This window comes from Martes martes (genome assembly GCF_963455335.1).
Source record: "Martes martes genome assembly, chromosome: 3".
Taxonomy (NCBI): Eukaryota; Metazoa; Chordata; class Mammalia; order Carnivora; family Mustelidae; genus Martes; species Martes martes.
In genome coordinates this window covers 123,704,074-123,718,707 of record NC_137890.1, presented here as the reverse complement: position 1 = coordinate 123,718,707, position 14,634 = coordinate 123,704,074, and the positions used below count along the sequence as shown (strand labels likewise).

At 42.0% G+C, this 14,634-nt stretch overlaps 1 protein-coding gene across 1 annotated transcript in view; it reads right to left on the bottom strand.

Moving 5' to 3' along the window:
- PDE11A (phosphodiesterase 11A) overlaps window positions 1-14,634 on the bottom strand; it is a gene marked incomplete at both ends in the record, with an annotated part of 373,297 nt that overhangs the window by 120,585 nt on the left and 238,078 nt on the right. The window lies entirely within an intron of this gene.

Here is a 14,634-nt window from a genome sequence, read left to right as displayed (position 1 = left end):
ATTTCTACATACTTTTTGTAGTTATGTGTTGATACATTTTTTAAATCCAAACTTGTTTGAACAGGGAAATAATTTCAAACAATGTCAAGGAAGTCTTTTAAATTTTTTCTTTGTCTCCTTATCCTTAGTGTCCTCTCCTTCACCTTCCTCCCCTGACCTTCAAGTCCAAAAATCCAGCAGCCGCAGGATGTGGTCAGTGTCATGTCAGCACAGTACTGACCGCATTTTATCTCACTCTGTCCACTTAAAATATTTGCATCCTGGTGGGAGGATAAGCAAAGTCTTGTCTAAATGGCTTTGGGCTTCTCTTTGCAGCCAGAGAGAGCTGTCTGGGTACAAGTAACTGCTTTTGCTAACACCGGGTTAACTGTTCATACACAAATCTGCCAAAGAACCTCTGGGAAAGAATGTCCTTCTACTAATTGAATTATAATGAGGGTAAGAAGTAGATTAGGCATTGAGTTTTTACTGTGAGTTTCAAACATCAGATCTTCGGGATCTTTGGGAGGTTTGGCTTATTCGATCTGCTCAATTCTCCAGGAAGTCCTATTTAGTTCATGAAGAAATGACTACCCAAGAAGAGGGCTGTGGGTTATTGGTTGATCCAGTTTTAAGGAGATTTCCTGGGTCTGCATTGGTGCCCCCAGGACTCAAGAGCAATGGAAAGATGCTGCTGTGAGGTGATCAGATGAGACAATTCTTAATGAGGAGTTCCTGGGCCAATTTAATTGGCATATCCCTGGAAGTTATATTTGTCTGCTTTATAAAATTTGGGTGAGTTTGAGAGCCAAATCAAGGTGACCCTCAGTGGGATTAGTGGTGAAAATAGAAATGCTTTAAGGGTATAATAAAACATTCTTCTCAATAATTCAATCTAGACAAAGTCTCTTAGGAAACCACTATGGCTGACAGGTCAATGGTGGGTGTCGCCAGTGTCTACAATTATGAATTATGAAGGGGGAGATTGTGAGCATCTCATCTGGAAATGAACACACACTCAGGAAATGTGTGCTTTCCATAAGACAGGCCACGGTAGGTTGGATGGGGATCAAAAGTCACATCTTAAAGTTATGTGCCTGTACACCTCACCTGTGAAGGCCCTCTATTTTACTATCTGCCTAGTATTGCTTCCCTCCCCCCGCCCCCCCTTCCTCCTACCTTTCCTCCGTCTCTCCCTCCTTTCCACCCTTCCTTCCTTTCTTTTTAAAAGATTTTATTTGTTTATTTATTTATTTATGGGAGAGAGAGAGAGAGAGAGAGAGAGAGAGAGAGAGAGAGAGAGAAGCAGACTGCACTGAGCCTGGAGCCTGACACAGGGCTCAATCCCACAACGCTAAGATCACGACCTGAGCTGGAATCAAGAGTTGGAAGCTTGACCGACTGAGCCACCCAGGCGACACTCCCTCTCCTTTCAAAGAAACCACGTCGCACTCCAACCATGTTTTTCCATCTTGGAGCTGACATAGTCTTCTGTGACAACGTATCTGTCACCGTTGGTTGGCGCAGGGCTGGGCACTTGACCCAAACTGGACCAACTGGAAAATCTTCTTGAGATGCTTTGAACTAGAACTTGGAAAGAGTTCTTTCTGGAGAGGGTGGCCGAAAGATGAAAAACTTGACATAGGCTATGTTTACCCCTTTGTAAGGAAAGCCAGGCTGCAGGGAGCATATCCAGGGCCTAAGAGCTGCCTTGATAGGGCTCTGCAACTTGGCTCAAGGGGCCCTTTGGGGGCTTGCTGCCTCCAGCTCTGGGAGTGGCCAGGTGGGTCTGCCTGCAGCAGTGGGCTTTGCCCAAGCACATTCTGGGGAGCATGCCGTCCTTTTGGTATACAGTGCACTCCTGTTTGTGACACTTCTTGGGAGGCACTTTGAGCTTACATGTATCATACAAAGGAAGGAGACTTTGACTTCTGGGACCTTGCAAACCCTCCATCCTGCCTTCTCATAAGTGAATCACTATGCAGTGGGACAAAGAGCTCATGTGGAGACATACACATGATCACAGCCCAGTGTAGACAGGGAAAACAGAACACTTGGACCTTTGGTTCTTAAGGGCTTATCAAAATAATCAGCCTTGGCTCTCACACATAACTCCTCAGAGAACCAGAGGAAAGTTGTTTTCAAAGAGATCACTGATAGTTTGAAAGATATTTTAGGCAGAAGAATAAGTTTCTCCTTGGTTTTAAAGGGAGGGTGAGTAAAAAAAAAAAAAAAAGTTAAGTAAATAAAGGAAAATGGATAGTGTCATTAAAAAATAAAGGGAGAATGAGTCCTAAGATCTTTTCATATTAGAGCAATGTAGTCACTGAAAACCTTTCTCCCTCTTTTTCTTTTCTTAATTTTCACGTTTTCCTGCTGGTCGTGAGGGGAAGAGTACTAAGTGTTCTTCTTTAAAATCCAGCTTCGGGGCTTCATGAAGTTGTTTGACAAATTTAAGCCCAGTGGTGAGGATGGCCACCTATTCCTGCAAAAACCATCACAAAGCTTGGTTTTTCACAGAACTCCCTTCTGTCTCTGGAAAGCCCAAGATGAATTACAATACATGTTGGGAAAAATGAACCTGGTATACTGAGGAATGGGATCATTCAGCACAAGAGCTGTTTGGGATCTGCCCTTCAAGGGGAAAAATCACTCTTAGATTCCACAACCCGTCCGCTGAAGTTGCCATTCCTGGGGCCGAAGTCTGGAGAGCGCACCTTCGTCAGCGGTAGGCCCCGACTGCCTTCCGGCTGCGTCACCTTACAAACGAACAAACAAACACGCCCTTCGCAGAGTCTGCTGAAATCTGAACTCGTCTATCTATCAGGGAACTAAGCCTTAGATTTCAGAAGGGCTCGTCATCAGACCATAAGGAAAGGGCCAAACCAGGACCAGAAGAACCCAAAGCAAAAAGTGCTCCATGTCTATTTCAAAAGGGAATAGGACAAATCAGCATGCCCATCTAGATCTTTCTTTGTAGTACAAATTTCTTACTTTGTAGTACAGGTAAGGCGCTGAAAAGAGAACTGGTACAAGGTAAAATGTTCCCTAAATGTTTGTTATTGACCATCATGCTGTGTGAACTGAACACATACTGGGTAGGAGAGTCCCCAAAAGGACCTCCGTGGCAAGAAAGGAGGCCTCCGAACGGGCGGCGTGCGGTCTCCCTCAGCGGCCTGATCCATGAGTGGGATAAAGCCACTGATGCCTCCTTTAAGGGCTTCTGTTAACATCCAGTGAAATAAGGGCGGTGAAAGCACGTTGAATCAGAAGGAAGGCTACAGCTGTAACAACGCAACTCCTAGCAAGCAGCAATATTTAGAAGTACCTAATGACTGGTATCCTGTTATCCTACAGTAGGCCCAGAAAAATGTGTTTTAAAGTCCATCCACCTGTGGATGCTTAACAGCAGGGTGGCATTTAAACCTTTTATCCCTGGGCAGGTTGAGAAAAGCCTGCCCTTTTCAAAGTTCTCACCAGCACTTCTTACACTTTCCGCTTTCATGGGTGTGGGGGTTTGATGGGAACCCGAGGAAGCAACTGGAAGCCTGTTCTGGGGCAGCTTCTCGGGCCAACGGTGAGGCAGGCTGCACAGTCCCCACCTGGGGGTATGGGGTAAAACCTATTCTGAGCTTGGATCCCTTGGATCCCGAAAATCACAGATTTTCGATTTTTATTAAAATTTATTTATTTATTTATTTATTAAAATTTATTAAAATTTTTTAAAAAATTTAAAAAATTTAAAAATTAAAAATTAAAAATTTAAAAATTTAAAAAATTACTTCTTAAAATTTATTAAAATTTATTAAAATTCACACCTTAATTCCTTTTAGTCTCAACCACATGTGTGAGGCCCTAGCTGGAAACATCGGTCTGTCCTACAAGACAGTTTTAGAATAGTCTCCGTGGCTGTTCTTGGTCATAAAGCTGAGTTTAACTTCTCAGTTTTGCATATATTAGTGTCAAATCCAAAGAAAGCAAAATCCTGCACAGAGACTCTGTCCTTGACTAGGGATGTTCTGGTGCCTGGTTAAAGTGTTGTCTTTGCAGACCCCATGAATTGCTTCCAGGGAGAGAAAAAGCACCCCAAAGAGAGTTCCTGTTTCCACCAACATGCATCCCCAGCATACCCAGAAAAGGGAAGAGTGCTGAATGGCTGCACCAGCTCTGGTAATGAAAGGAGGGCATTGGAAGGGATAGAGCACAGCCACACCGATGGCTGGGTTCAAGGCCCGCTATGTGCATACCGCACGATATGCAACCATACAAATAATTAATGGAGCATCTGGCCTCTGGATCTGGCCACCACACTACCTCCCCACCGACTCCCAGCACCTCCACTGTGCCTCCTCTGTACCCATTGGCTCATTGGAATATAGCCGGCAAGAGGGCTTTACCCAGGCTTTGTTGGTAAGGCTGAACCAGAGGGGTCATCTCCCCAGTCCTTCCCTCGGGCTTTAGCAGATAGATAAGCTGCTGTGTCACTAACATATTCCAGGTCATGTGCACACACAAACATTATTATATCTTGAAATTACCTTTCAGTGACCGTCTTGCAGGTTTTAACCATTTTCCTAGAAATGTGGCTCAGCAAATCCTTACGTGGAGCAAGGATGGCACCCAGTGGCCAAAGCGTTTCATCTCAGATCTTGTTTTCTCACAGATTTTCCATCACCTGTCTCTTTGGAGACAATGAATTGCCATTTTTTTCTAGTGCCAGAGTTGAAACACTAAATCATTCGACTATCCCTTAAGCTGAAGTGTGTACACACATACGCACGTCTGTGCGCACACACGCACAAACACACACACCCCACACATATTCACACATACAAAATTGAGGCTATCTACAGAGGTTAATTCAGAATGATGATGTTCAAGAGTTCTTAAAAATTTAGCTTAGAATCTTATGTTAAAGTTGTCTTATTTCAGATATGCAAATTACTGTCCGTGATGTCTCTAATACCGTGCATCAGTGTCAGAAACATACAAATGGAAACCCAGTCTCCCATTCTTCACTTCATATCTTCCCCCAAAGAGTGTCCAGTTCATGAGTTCTCATGCCTTAAACATAAGACTTTATCTCCTGACAAGCGCTTCAGCCTTAAACTGATGTTCGCAATCTCATACCCTTGTTATCTTTCTTACAAGGTACTTGGCAGACCTGGAGAACACAGGATAATAAAGTGGGACTGTTCTCTTTCCATTGAGCTTTCCAGATGTCGAGAGATTTCTATACAGCTAGATAGCCAATCAGACCATAAGGAAGACAAGCAAGATGCCAGAATAATGGATCATATACCCCCTTGTTCAAAATGATGCAATATCTTCATAATGTTTGCTGTTTCCAATTTCCTTAGGCTTCTAAGCAGTCTGAAACAACAGGGCTGGAAGTCCCATGGACCATACAACCCCAATACAAAAAGAAGTTTCTAATAAAATAGTATTATGTATCGACTGACTAAAGGGCATTCTGAAAAGCCTCTTCTTAAATGTCAATGTTAAGTTCAGCCCCAAATTCTTTTTTTTCCCAGACATCATCACCATTCACACTTATCTGGCCCACAAACTGTCAAAAGGCCACAGAGTTTCCAAGAATAACAGGGAAATCAAAAGAAATGACTTCAGGATAAAATTCCATGATATTGCTTACATTTTCCTATTCAGCGCTTGAAGGGAAGCATTGTCTTCAAGGTCAAAACAAAACACTGGAGAGGGAACATCAAAGCCAAGCATGTGCCTTTTTCTTGCTGGTTCTTGGGTTCTTGGTCAGCTTGTATGTAAAGGTTAATGACCCTGCCCTCACCAAGAGGTGTGAGGTTCAAGTAAGATAATGAGAAGGAAAATGTTTTTATACACTGCTAAGTCATACTATACATTATTTGAGGCATTATTATTCTTTAAACATTTATAGGTAGCCCTAGTGTATACTTTCTAAACTGATGAGGCTGAGATTCTTGTCCTACCTAAAATAATCACTGATCTTTCTCACAAGTATTACTGTATACTGTTACCCTTCAAATATAAAAGAGCCATGGTGGGATTTGGAAATCACTTATGATAGTAACTACATCAAGCTGAGCCAAGTCTTCCAGCAAATACCCAAATTTTTAAATAAGGCTTAAATTTAAAGGTTTGGGCACTTGGAAATTATAAGAATCCCAAGATGTTTTGTCAACTTTATGTTGCTATGTGTTTTATTTTCCCCTTGCCTCCTGGAGATACATTTTATAGGCTCATAACATTATAGCATTTTAAAGCTGAAAATGGCTTTGTTGCACAGACGAGGAAACCTGAGGTCTAGCAATTTTAAATGAACCCAGAGATCGGGTGCCTGCTTTGTCATGTTCATTCTCTCTCCTATGTCCATGGCCTTACAAAGACTGCTTCAAAAGGGACCATTCTGGCAAGGGAGATATTCTCTCCTAACTTGGTATTTCATGTCCGGCCTTGAGATCAATAGAATCATGATTTATGCACTTTTTAAAATGATTTTGGTTGGGTCCCTTGCCAACTGTGAGAAACGACACAGAACTACTCAAAACAGCACATAATTTCAAAAATAGGTAGAAGGGACAGAACTCAGGACCATACAAATAAGAAGAATTTAGAAAGGCATCCTGAGAGTAAAGAAAAGAATAGTTTCAACAGATTTAGTCTTTCGGATGGTGGTAGCAGGCTACTTGAGTGAAGAATCTTATTTAATACACGCATGACTCATTTTGCTTTAAAGAAGCACTTTGCTTTCCTGTGCTTCGCAGATACTTTGGTTTTTAAAGGTTGAAGGTTTGTGGCAGCCCTGTGTTGAGTGAGTGTATCAGCGGCATTCCTCCAAAAGCATTTGCTCACTTCATGTCTCTGTGTCACAGTCTCGTAACTGTCAAAGTACTATAAACTTTGACATTATTATTATTATATTTTATATATGTTATTATATATTGGTGATCAGTGATTATGACTTGCTCAAAGCTCAGATGATGGTTAGCCTTTTTTAGCAAAAAAAATTTGTTAATTAAGATATATACTTTGTAGAGAGGCAACGTTGGGGGTTTAGGGGGTCGGGAAGGAAAAAAAAAGATATATACTTTGTGTTTTTAGACATCATGCTATTGCACACTTAATAGGCTATAGTATAGTGTAAACATAACTTTTATATACACTGGGAAGCCAAAAATGCATTTGACTCATTCACTTTATTGTGATATTTGCTTTATTGCGATATTCGCTTTACTGCACTACTCTGGAACCAAAACTTCAACATCTCCGAGGTGTATTTGTATTATAGAAATTGCCAAATCTACTAAGAATTAATGACAAGGGACCTTTGCCCAAAGTAGAGAAGGGCAGATATTGTCATTACTGAACACTCCAAAGAGAGTATCCTAAATAAAAAAATGGAATCTCTTTATTTTCATATAGTTCAGACTTTTCAGGAAACTAGCAAGCTAGAACTTAAAACAAGGTGTTGAGATACAATTTGAAGACACTCTTATTGTCGTAGATGCTTGCTTCCAAATTCTACTCACATGTTGTAACCACCTCTGCCAATAAAACTGTAAATAGTTCAAAGAATTTCATAGAAATTTCTCCAGGTCCCAGGTGCAAGACATGACTTAAGGAAATATAAAGGTTATGAAAATGAGTAAGACCAGGATTTGCTCTGAAAATGTTCCTGGTTTAATCAGGTGAATGGACAGGTACACAAAGATTTATATCACAAAGTAGAAACTGATAAGTATAATGAAAAAATGACAAACAAGCAGATTACTTTTGCCTGAATTACAGTGAAAATGACTACACGGAGAGCACAACTGAGCAGGAGCTGATGGACTGTTGGGACTCTAAATACACTGAGATAGAAACAGGAATGGGAACAGAGATCAGAGAATGGACAGAAAATATCAAATAGAGCTCATGTGAAGGGTGGGTCAGTGGAAACATAGGAAACAGGATGGAGAAGTGAACTGGAGCTGAGAGTTCAAAGCACTTTTTAGAAGTATTATTATAATGAATGTAGTTATTTATTTTAGATGTTTTGAGTATAGCTGACACACAAGGTCACATCGGTTTAAGGTGTTCAACACAGTGACTCAACTTTTCTACGTGTTATGCTATGCTACCGTCTGTCACCATATGCTACTACAGTATCATTGACTACATTCCCTCTGCTGTACCTTTTATTCCTGTGACTCATTCGTTCTGTAACTGGAAGCCTGTATCTCCCACTGGTCTTCCACCCATTTTAATGTCCAAATGAAGGATTTGAAATGATGGAATCTAGAGGCTCATAGAAAATGTTGAGCTTTATAAGATGGAAACCGGCACCAGTAGAATACTGTTAATCTGGCCACTATGCATGGGATGAATTTGGGAGAAGATCTTATGGTGGGTCTAAGAGCTTACTTAAAGAATAAAAAAAGAGCGAGAGATAAAGGGAGGTGGGGAAACCAGCTAGGAGAGCATGGATACCAAATGTCTGCATGAGAAAGAAGAATGAGGATCTGAGCTAGTGGTGACTGTGAGTGTGCGGACAGGGATGAAGGGTGGGGTGGGTAGGGCAGCATGGGAGACCTGTTTAGTCCAAATGGAGGAAAGAGCCCAAGGGAGTGAGGAGGTGTGAGGACTCAAAGGTGAATGGACAGTTATATTCAACGTGGGACTCTGGAGAGGATGGGGAGGGAAGCATAACTGTCAGGGGGTTGTAGCTCCTATGTATACTGAAGGAGATGCAGAGAGAAAACCAACCATTATGATTGCTAAGCCAAATCAACATCACTGAGGGGAGGGCGTATCTGTTCTTTATTTCCTAGTTCCATGCCTGTTGTCATAGATTGTTTTAACTAGAGGTAAACCAGAAAGAAGGAGAGTGATACAGTCCCAGATGCCCAATGTTCTGGAAAGTTCTGACCACCTTGGCCTCTATAGCTCCCATCACCATTCAGAAGTCAGCACTCTAACTGGGCCACACAACTGTCCTCCACTCCTGTCTTCCCTGGACCTTCAGGACCTATCACTGTTCTGAAACCAAAAATGAACTGCCCTTTATTTTGTTCCCACAGGGCAGACTCCCTGGGCCTTCATGTGTGCCACTCTGAGAGTACAGTGGACCAGCTGCGTTAGTGTGTGGAATCAAGAAGATGGGAGAACCCTTCCAGGCACATCCTTCCTCCCAGGGAAAGTCAACATTCCTCATGACCTTTCAGAGATGGTGTCCCTGTTTTGTTTCCAAACGGAAAGAAGTGACAAATGGTGACTGTTGAAGCTGATTAGAGAGGAGGTCAGGGTCACCATGGGATGGAGCTTGGCCAGGTGAGTTTTTAAAGAGTCCTCAACTCATAGTCGCATAGTGCAGCAGTAGGAAAGCCTGGGCTGGACTTCAGCACCGGCTCCCCTCACACCGTTGCCTCCTCTGTGTTGTCGACACCCAACAGTGACAGAGTGTAATTATTTTTTTAAAAGATTTTATTTATTTATTTGACACAGAGAGAGAGAGGTCACAAGTAGGCAGAGAGGCAAGGAGAGAGAGGCGGGGGAAGCAGGCTCCCGCTGAGCAGAGAGCCTGATTCGGGGCTCGATCCCAGGACCCTGAGATCATGACCTGAGCCAAAAGCAGAGGCTTAACCCACTGAGCCACCCAGGCACCCACAGTTTAACTATCTTTTATCTGAACTAACATTCCTCTAAGAGACAGTTTATAAAGAGAAGCCCATACGAACGTGCAGATATTTGGACACAAAGCACTCCACGGATTTATGGACATGTCCTAAGCAATGCAGGCTGCCCAGCAAGCCCTTTTGGATGCAGATTCTCAGCGGTTTCCCCTGCAGCCAGTTTCCTGCTGAAGGTTCAAGAACTCCCTGATGATAAAAAGAAAAAAATCTCGGAAATTAAACTTGGCATAGATACTATTTAAGGTAACAACAAAGTCCTCAAGTCAAGAGGCAGGGACAAGAGAAGAGACCGGCTAGGTTAGGTGTAAGATGATTCCCAAGTTCCATTTAGACTGCTGCGAGGGCAGCTTTTAAACAATGTCAGAACTAAGCAGAGGTGAACCGGAAAGTGGTTGGTTGTTGGGATTTCCAAAGGCGGCATTTCAGGAAGACCGGGAGGGCGGAGGCTGGAGTAACAAGATGAAGGTCTTCTTCCCTAGCAGGCACCCTGAGGTCGTGGATGGTGTCTCTGTGGAAGCACCCAGCCTACCAGGGAGGAGCTCTTAGGTGCTTCCTACTGACTGCGGTGGGGGAACATGAGCTCCTCAAGTCTCTACCATATGGAGCCTTGCTTGGGCTCCTGAGGCATCCTGAACCCTCCTGATCCCTCCCCTCCTTGGCAGCTGCCTCATTACTTGGGTTAGGGTAAGTGCCATGGTGTTACTCTCTGTCTACATGGGGTTTTCTTCTGCAAGAGGCCAGTGCAAGGACTGGACTATTTCCACAGCTCTGGAAATAGAGCTGGTGGGGAAGTAGGCAGCACATGTTCTGCCTCTGTGCAATTAGACAAAGGTGTGTCCATTGGGAGTTCAGTCGTGAAGAGGCACCCCATTCCTTGACCAGCCGAGTGAGGGTGAGCCCCAACCCCTTCCTCCTTGTGCAGGGACCCTCATGCAGGACCTATGACAGACACATCTACCCGCACAACTGTCAGGACTTATGATAACCTTTGAATATTTCACGGATCAAAGATATCTCTTCAAACTTAATTACTTTAAAAAAAAAAAAAAAGCCTAGTACACCCCATCCCATTGTCCAGCCTGTCCCCTACCTACTGTCTTACAGAGGAGGTTGTAAGATGCTATTTTTGATGTGGCCATTCTTCTTTTGGTACATAAAGGCCACAGGGGGTACCTCTTCCTGGGCACTTTATTTTATTTACTTTACCAGGATGTTAATTTGTAGTCGAGGCATTAACATTGATAACTTGAAATACGCAAGAGGTAGTCCAAGCCCAAACACCCAACATGAGTTATCGGTGTTTAATTACTGAGGCAGTTAAATGGTGCCGTAAACGAGTTCATCTCTGATTGCAGCCATAACCCATGCAGTTTGGAATTGAAAGAAGGGATGATAAAAGGTGGCAATATAACACGGGAACATCCATGAGTTGATTTTAATTGGTAAACTGGCGTATATAGTGGTAACTGTTTGGTCTGTCCACCGCATTGGAATCTTAGGAAAGTGCATAAAATTACAGGAGCATATAATTGGTGTGCTAAACTCATTTTCTTATGTTATCACAGCTGGCATCTTTAGGTTATTAAAAGCCTTTAAACCAGTCATCTTCAAAGAGATCTAATTGTCAATATGGTCTTTATACATTATTCCCGTTAGCACAGAGCACAAGAGATATAAACAGGCCCTAAAATCTGCACAAATTTTCTGGGCACACCTTTCTTATTTCAAGTTCAAGGAAGATCAGTAAATGTTAATGAGGATAAAAACCATTCTTTAGTTTCCTCATTCGATGCACAGGGCAACCAGCCCATAAAGGACAAATTATTAACATTATAACCTCAACCAGACTTTGAAAAATTTAATTCATTAGTTCCAGGAAGTTCTGTGATCTTTTTGTGTTTAGATGACCCTCCAAAAAAGACTGTTTCCCGGAGTATAAATAATATATCAGAACCACAAAAATAAGCTTAGGTTCTGACATTCCTAGATGAGCAACTATATGTTGTTTCATCTACTTATTCTGGCTAGATAATCCAGGAAAAGTTCTAAAATGGTTTTCACACTTTGACCACCCTTCATCCACCCACCACCACTCACCCATGAAGGAGACTTTACCCAACAGGAGAAATGGAGCTAATAGAACAAAACAAAACAGAAATGAAAACATCTTTTCCCTTTACCTTGGCATTCTACAATAGGAAAAGAAATCCCCAAACACAGACAGGTATGAAATAGGAAGAGAAGACATGAAAAAAGGGAAGGTGACATTAGCCTCGCATTAATGATCATTAAAGGTTGGCTATAGGATTATCCTCTGTGAAATCTATGTTCCTTGAAACTATCCCACCGAGGAGTACAAATGGTAGTGAATTGAAAGTAATTAATGGTATGTATTGTACTCTCCAAGATTATAGGATTTCCATCTATCCCACTTACTTCTGAGAGTTCTCAGAGTATGTATACCTTACTTATCCTTAAAATGTGACCACTTAGCCTGACTCGATTCCTTCAGCTTCTGCTGGTCATTTTGATAGAAGGTGCCTTCTCTCTGGCCTATATAAAGCTTCCTTTTTCTTGGGCTGCCACTTTCTGTTGCATTCTATCCACACTCTGGAACGCTCATGCTCTCGGGGTCATTCATTGCCTTGAAACTGTACTGAGGTCCATACCTTTAGTGTCCATTCACATTTTTAGCTGAGAAGACAAATCTATAGGAGGCTGGGGTAAGGGGCAAATCCAAGAGACAAACTCCATGCTGAACTTGAAATCATTTAGACGCTGAGGCCTGTGGCTTCAATTTCCACTAACAAGTGTTCTTAATTAGGAGGCCTCCTAGTCTCTTGTGTAAACAACCCCTTTTCAGTGGTGTTCTCAACATTGCTGAATCCCAGCTGTGGCACAGTTCGGGCTGCTACCGGAGTCTGGCCTATGTATGTGTGTATTTGACCTCCGGGTCCTTGTCAGCACCAGAGGATGGTATTTCCTTCCAAACCCTGACTTCATCTCTGAATCACTGATCAATACCTTGGTCCCAGCTGCACATAACCCAATACATTGACTCAGCCCTCCTGAAATGATGAAATTTTATGGATAACTCTGATTACAGATTTCAAATCTCTCTCTGTTTTCTTTACTATCTCTGTTAAAAAATTATTGTAAGTAGCAGAGGTTACAATATATTCGAATGCAAGCTTGGTTTATCTGTACGTTTGGGTCAAAACAAAGCATTTATTTACCGCTATTTAGCTACAATGTTAGGAAACTGCCATTGCACACACTCCAGTGTGAAATTTCAGTAAATACTTTTCAGTGTCTATGTGCAGGATTATTTTAAGCTGACTACATTTTAATGTTATTGCTGTAGATATAAGACATCAGCCACCAATTATGGTAATGTTTTGTTTACTTTGTATATCAGGAAAAAGAAAGCCATTAGGTTGAAATTATCTACTATATCTCAATTACATTGTAATAAGATACTTACCAATATCTTTCAGGATAAAATCTGGAATAAATCAGTTAAGTTAATATTCTTGATAATTTTAAGATGAAATAACCCTTTGATCTCAAATTTAAATACTTCATATTTTTAGTATGTTTGCCAGCTAACAATAGAAAAGCATGGCAAACTCCAAGACAGCGGTGTTTTCCTTACTCTATGGAATTAAGAATTAAAGCCGAACAAAGGGCAGTATGTGTAGGGGGTACACAGCTATTGATTTTGACCTGCTGTGCCTCTGTACGTATCCCATCAAATATCTGTCCCACAGATCGTCGTATCTGTCCCACTGTAAGCCTTGCTGTCTTTCTCCCTGCTGGTCCTTTCCTTATTCTAGCAATGATGATAATAAAATAACAGTAAACATACAAAACAGTAAGAACAGTAAAATATTGGTGGCAAGTTATTTCCCTAAATCGGATTTCTAGGTAACTAAACTTTATTAAAGTATAAAAGCTGTACCTAGTTTTCATGGACATATTTATAAAATATATAGAAGATACAAAAAATAATCATAGGTAACCATGGTTTTAACATATTCTTAATGAATAATTGTTTTGAATTACACAACACTGATGCTTTATGGATTCCTTCCTTCCTTCCTTCCTCCATCCAACACATATTTACTAAGTACCACCATGTTCCCAGAACCGTAGGGATAGAGCAGTGAACACAACATACAAGAAGGGATCCCTGGATGACATTCACATTCTAGCTGATATACAAGATGTTTATCTAACAACAGGCCCTGACTGCCACAGTTTGGGGTGTTCTATCTCCTCCTTCTGCTGTCAGCTGTCACCTCTTGCTGGCAACATGTCCGTCCTGGTCTGGGTCACCACTGCAGCTCTTTTCCTAAGCCTCTCACTGAGCCAAGAGCCATATCCCTTGGCTTGCACCCACGCTCAGTGTGCTGCTCCCCGCCCTTCTGAGCAGTCCCCTCATCCCCACTCTGAGTTTGGAGTCTTCCCTTATCCCCTTTCTTTATTCGTGTGCCTCAACTCTGAAGATCTGATGCAGGGATCAGGTCCAAAGGTCTCTGGACCATTGTCCCTGGGAAGATGAATGCATCTGTATGTAAACGAAACTCTTAGAAGAGTAGCCATCACCCAAGGGTTATTACAGACAAATATCACAATACAAACACTATCTTTCTTACGCTGTGTTTGCTAAGCTGATCATTCTGAACCTCCATAAATACTTAAAAAGGCAGAGACCAAAGCTTTCAAAAGGGAGGAAACTCAGGTCTCCCACACTCTCACATTCTGACCATGACTGGTTAGAAACGCAGGGCAAGGAACAAGAATTCTGGTGCTGCCTTTACGAGAATGGTGGTGCCTAAGGTGAAAAAGAATATCCAGGGTGCCTGGCTGACTCAGTTGGAACATGTGACTCTTGATCTCAGGGTTGTGAGTTCGAGCCCCCTGTTGGTGGTAGAGATTACTTACAAATACAACCTTAAAAAAACAAAGATAAAGAATATGT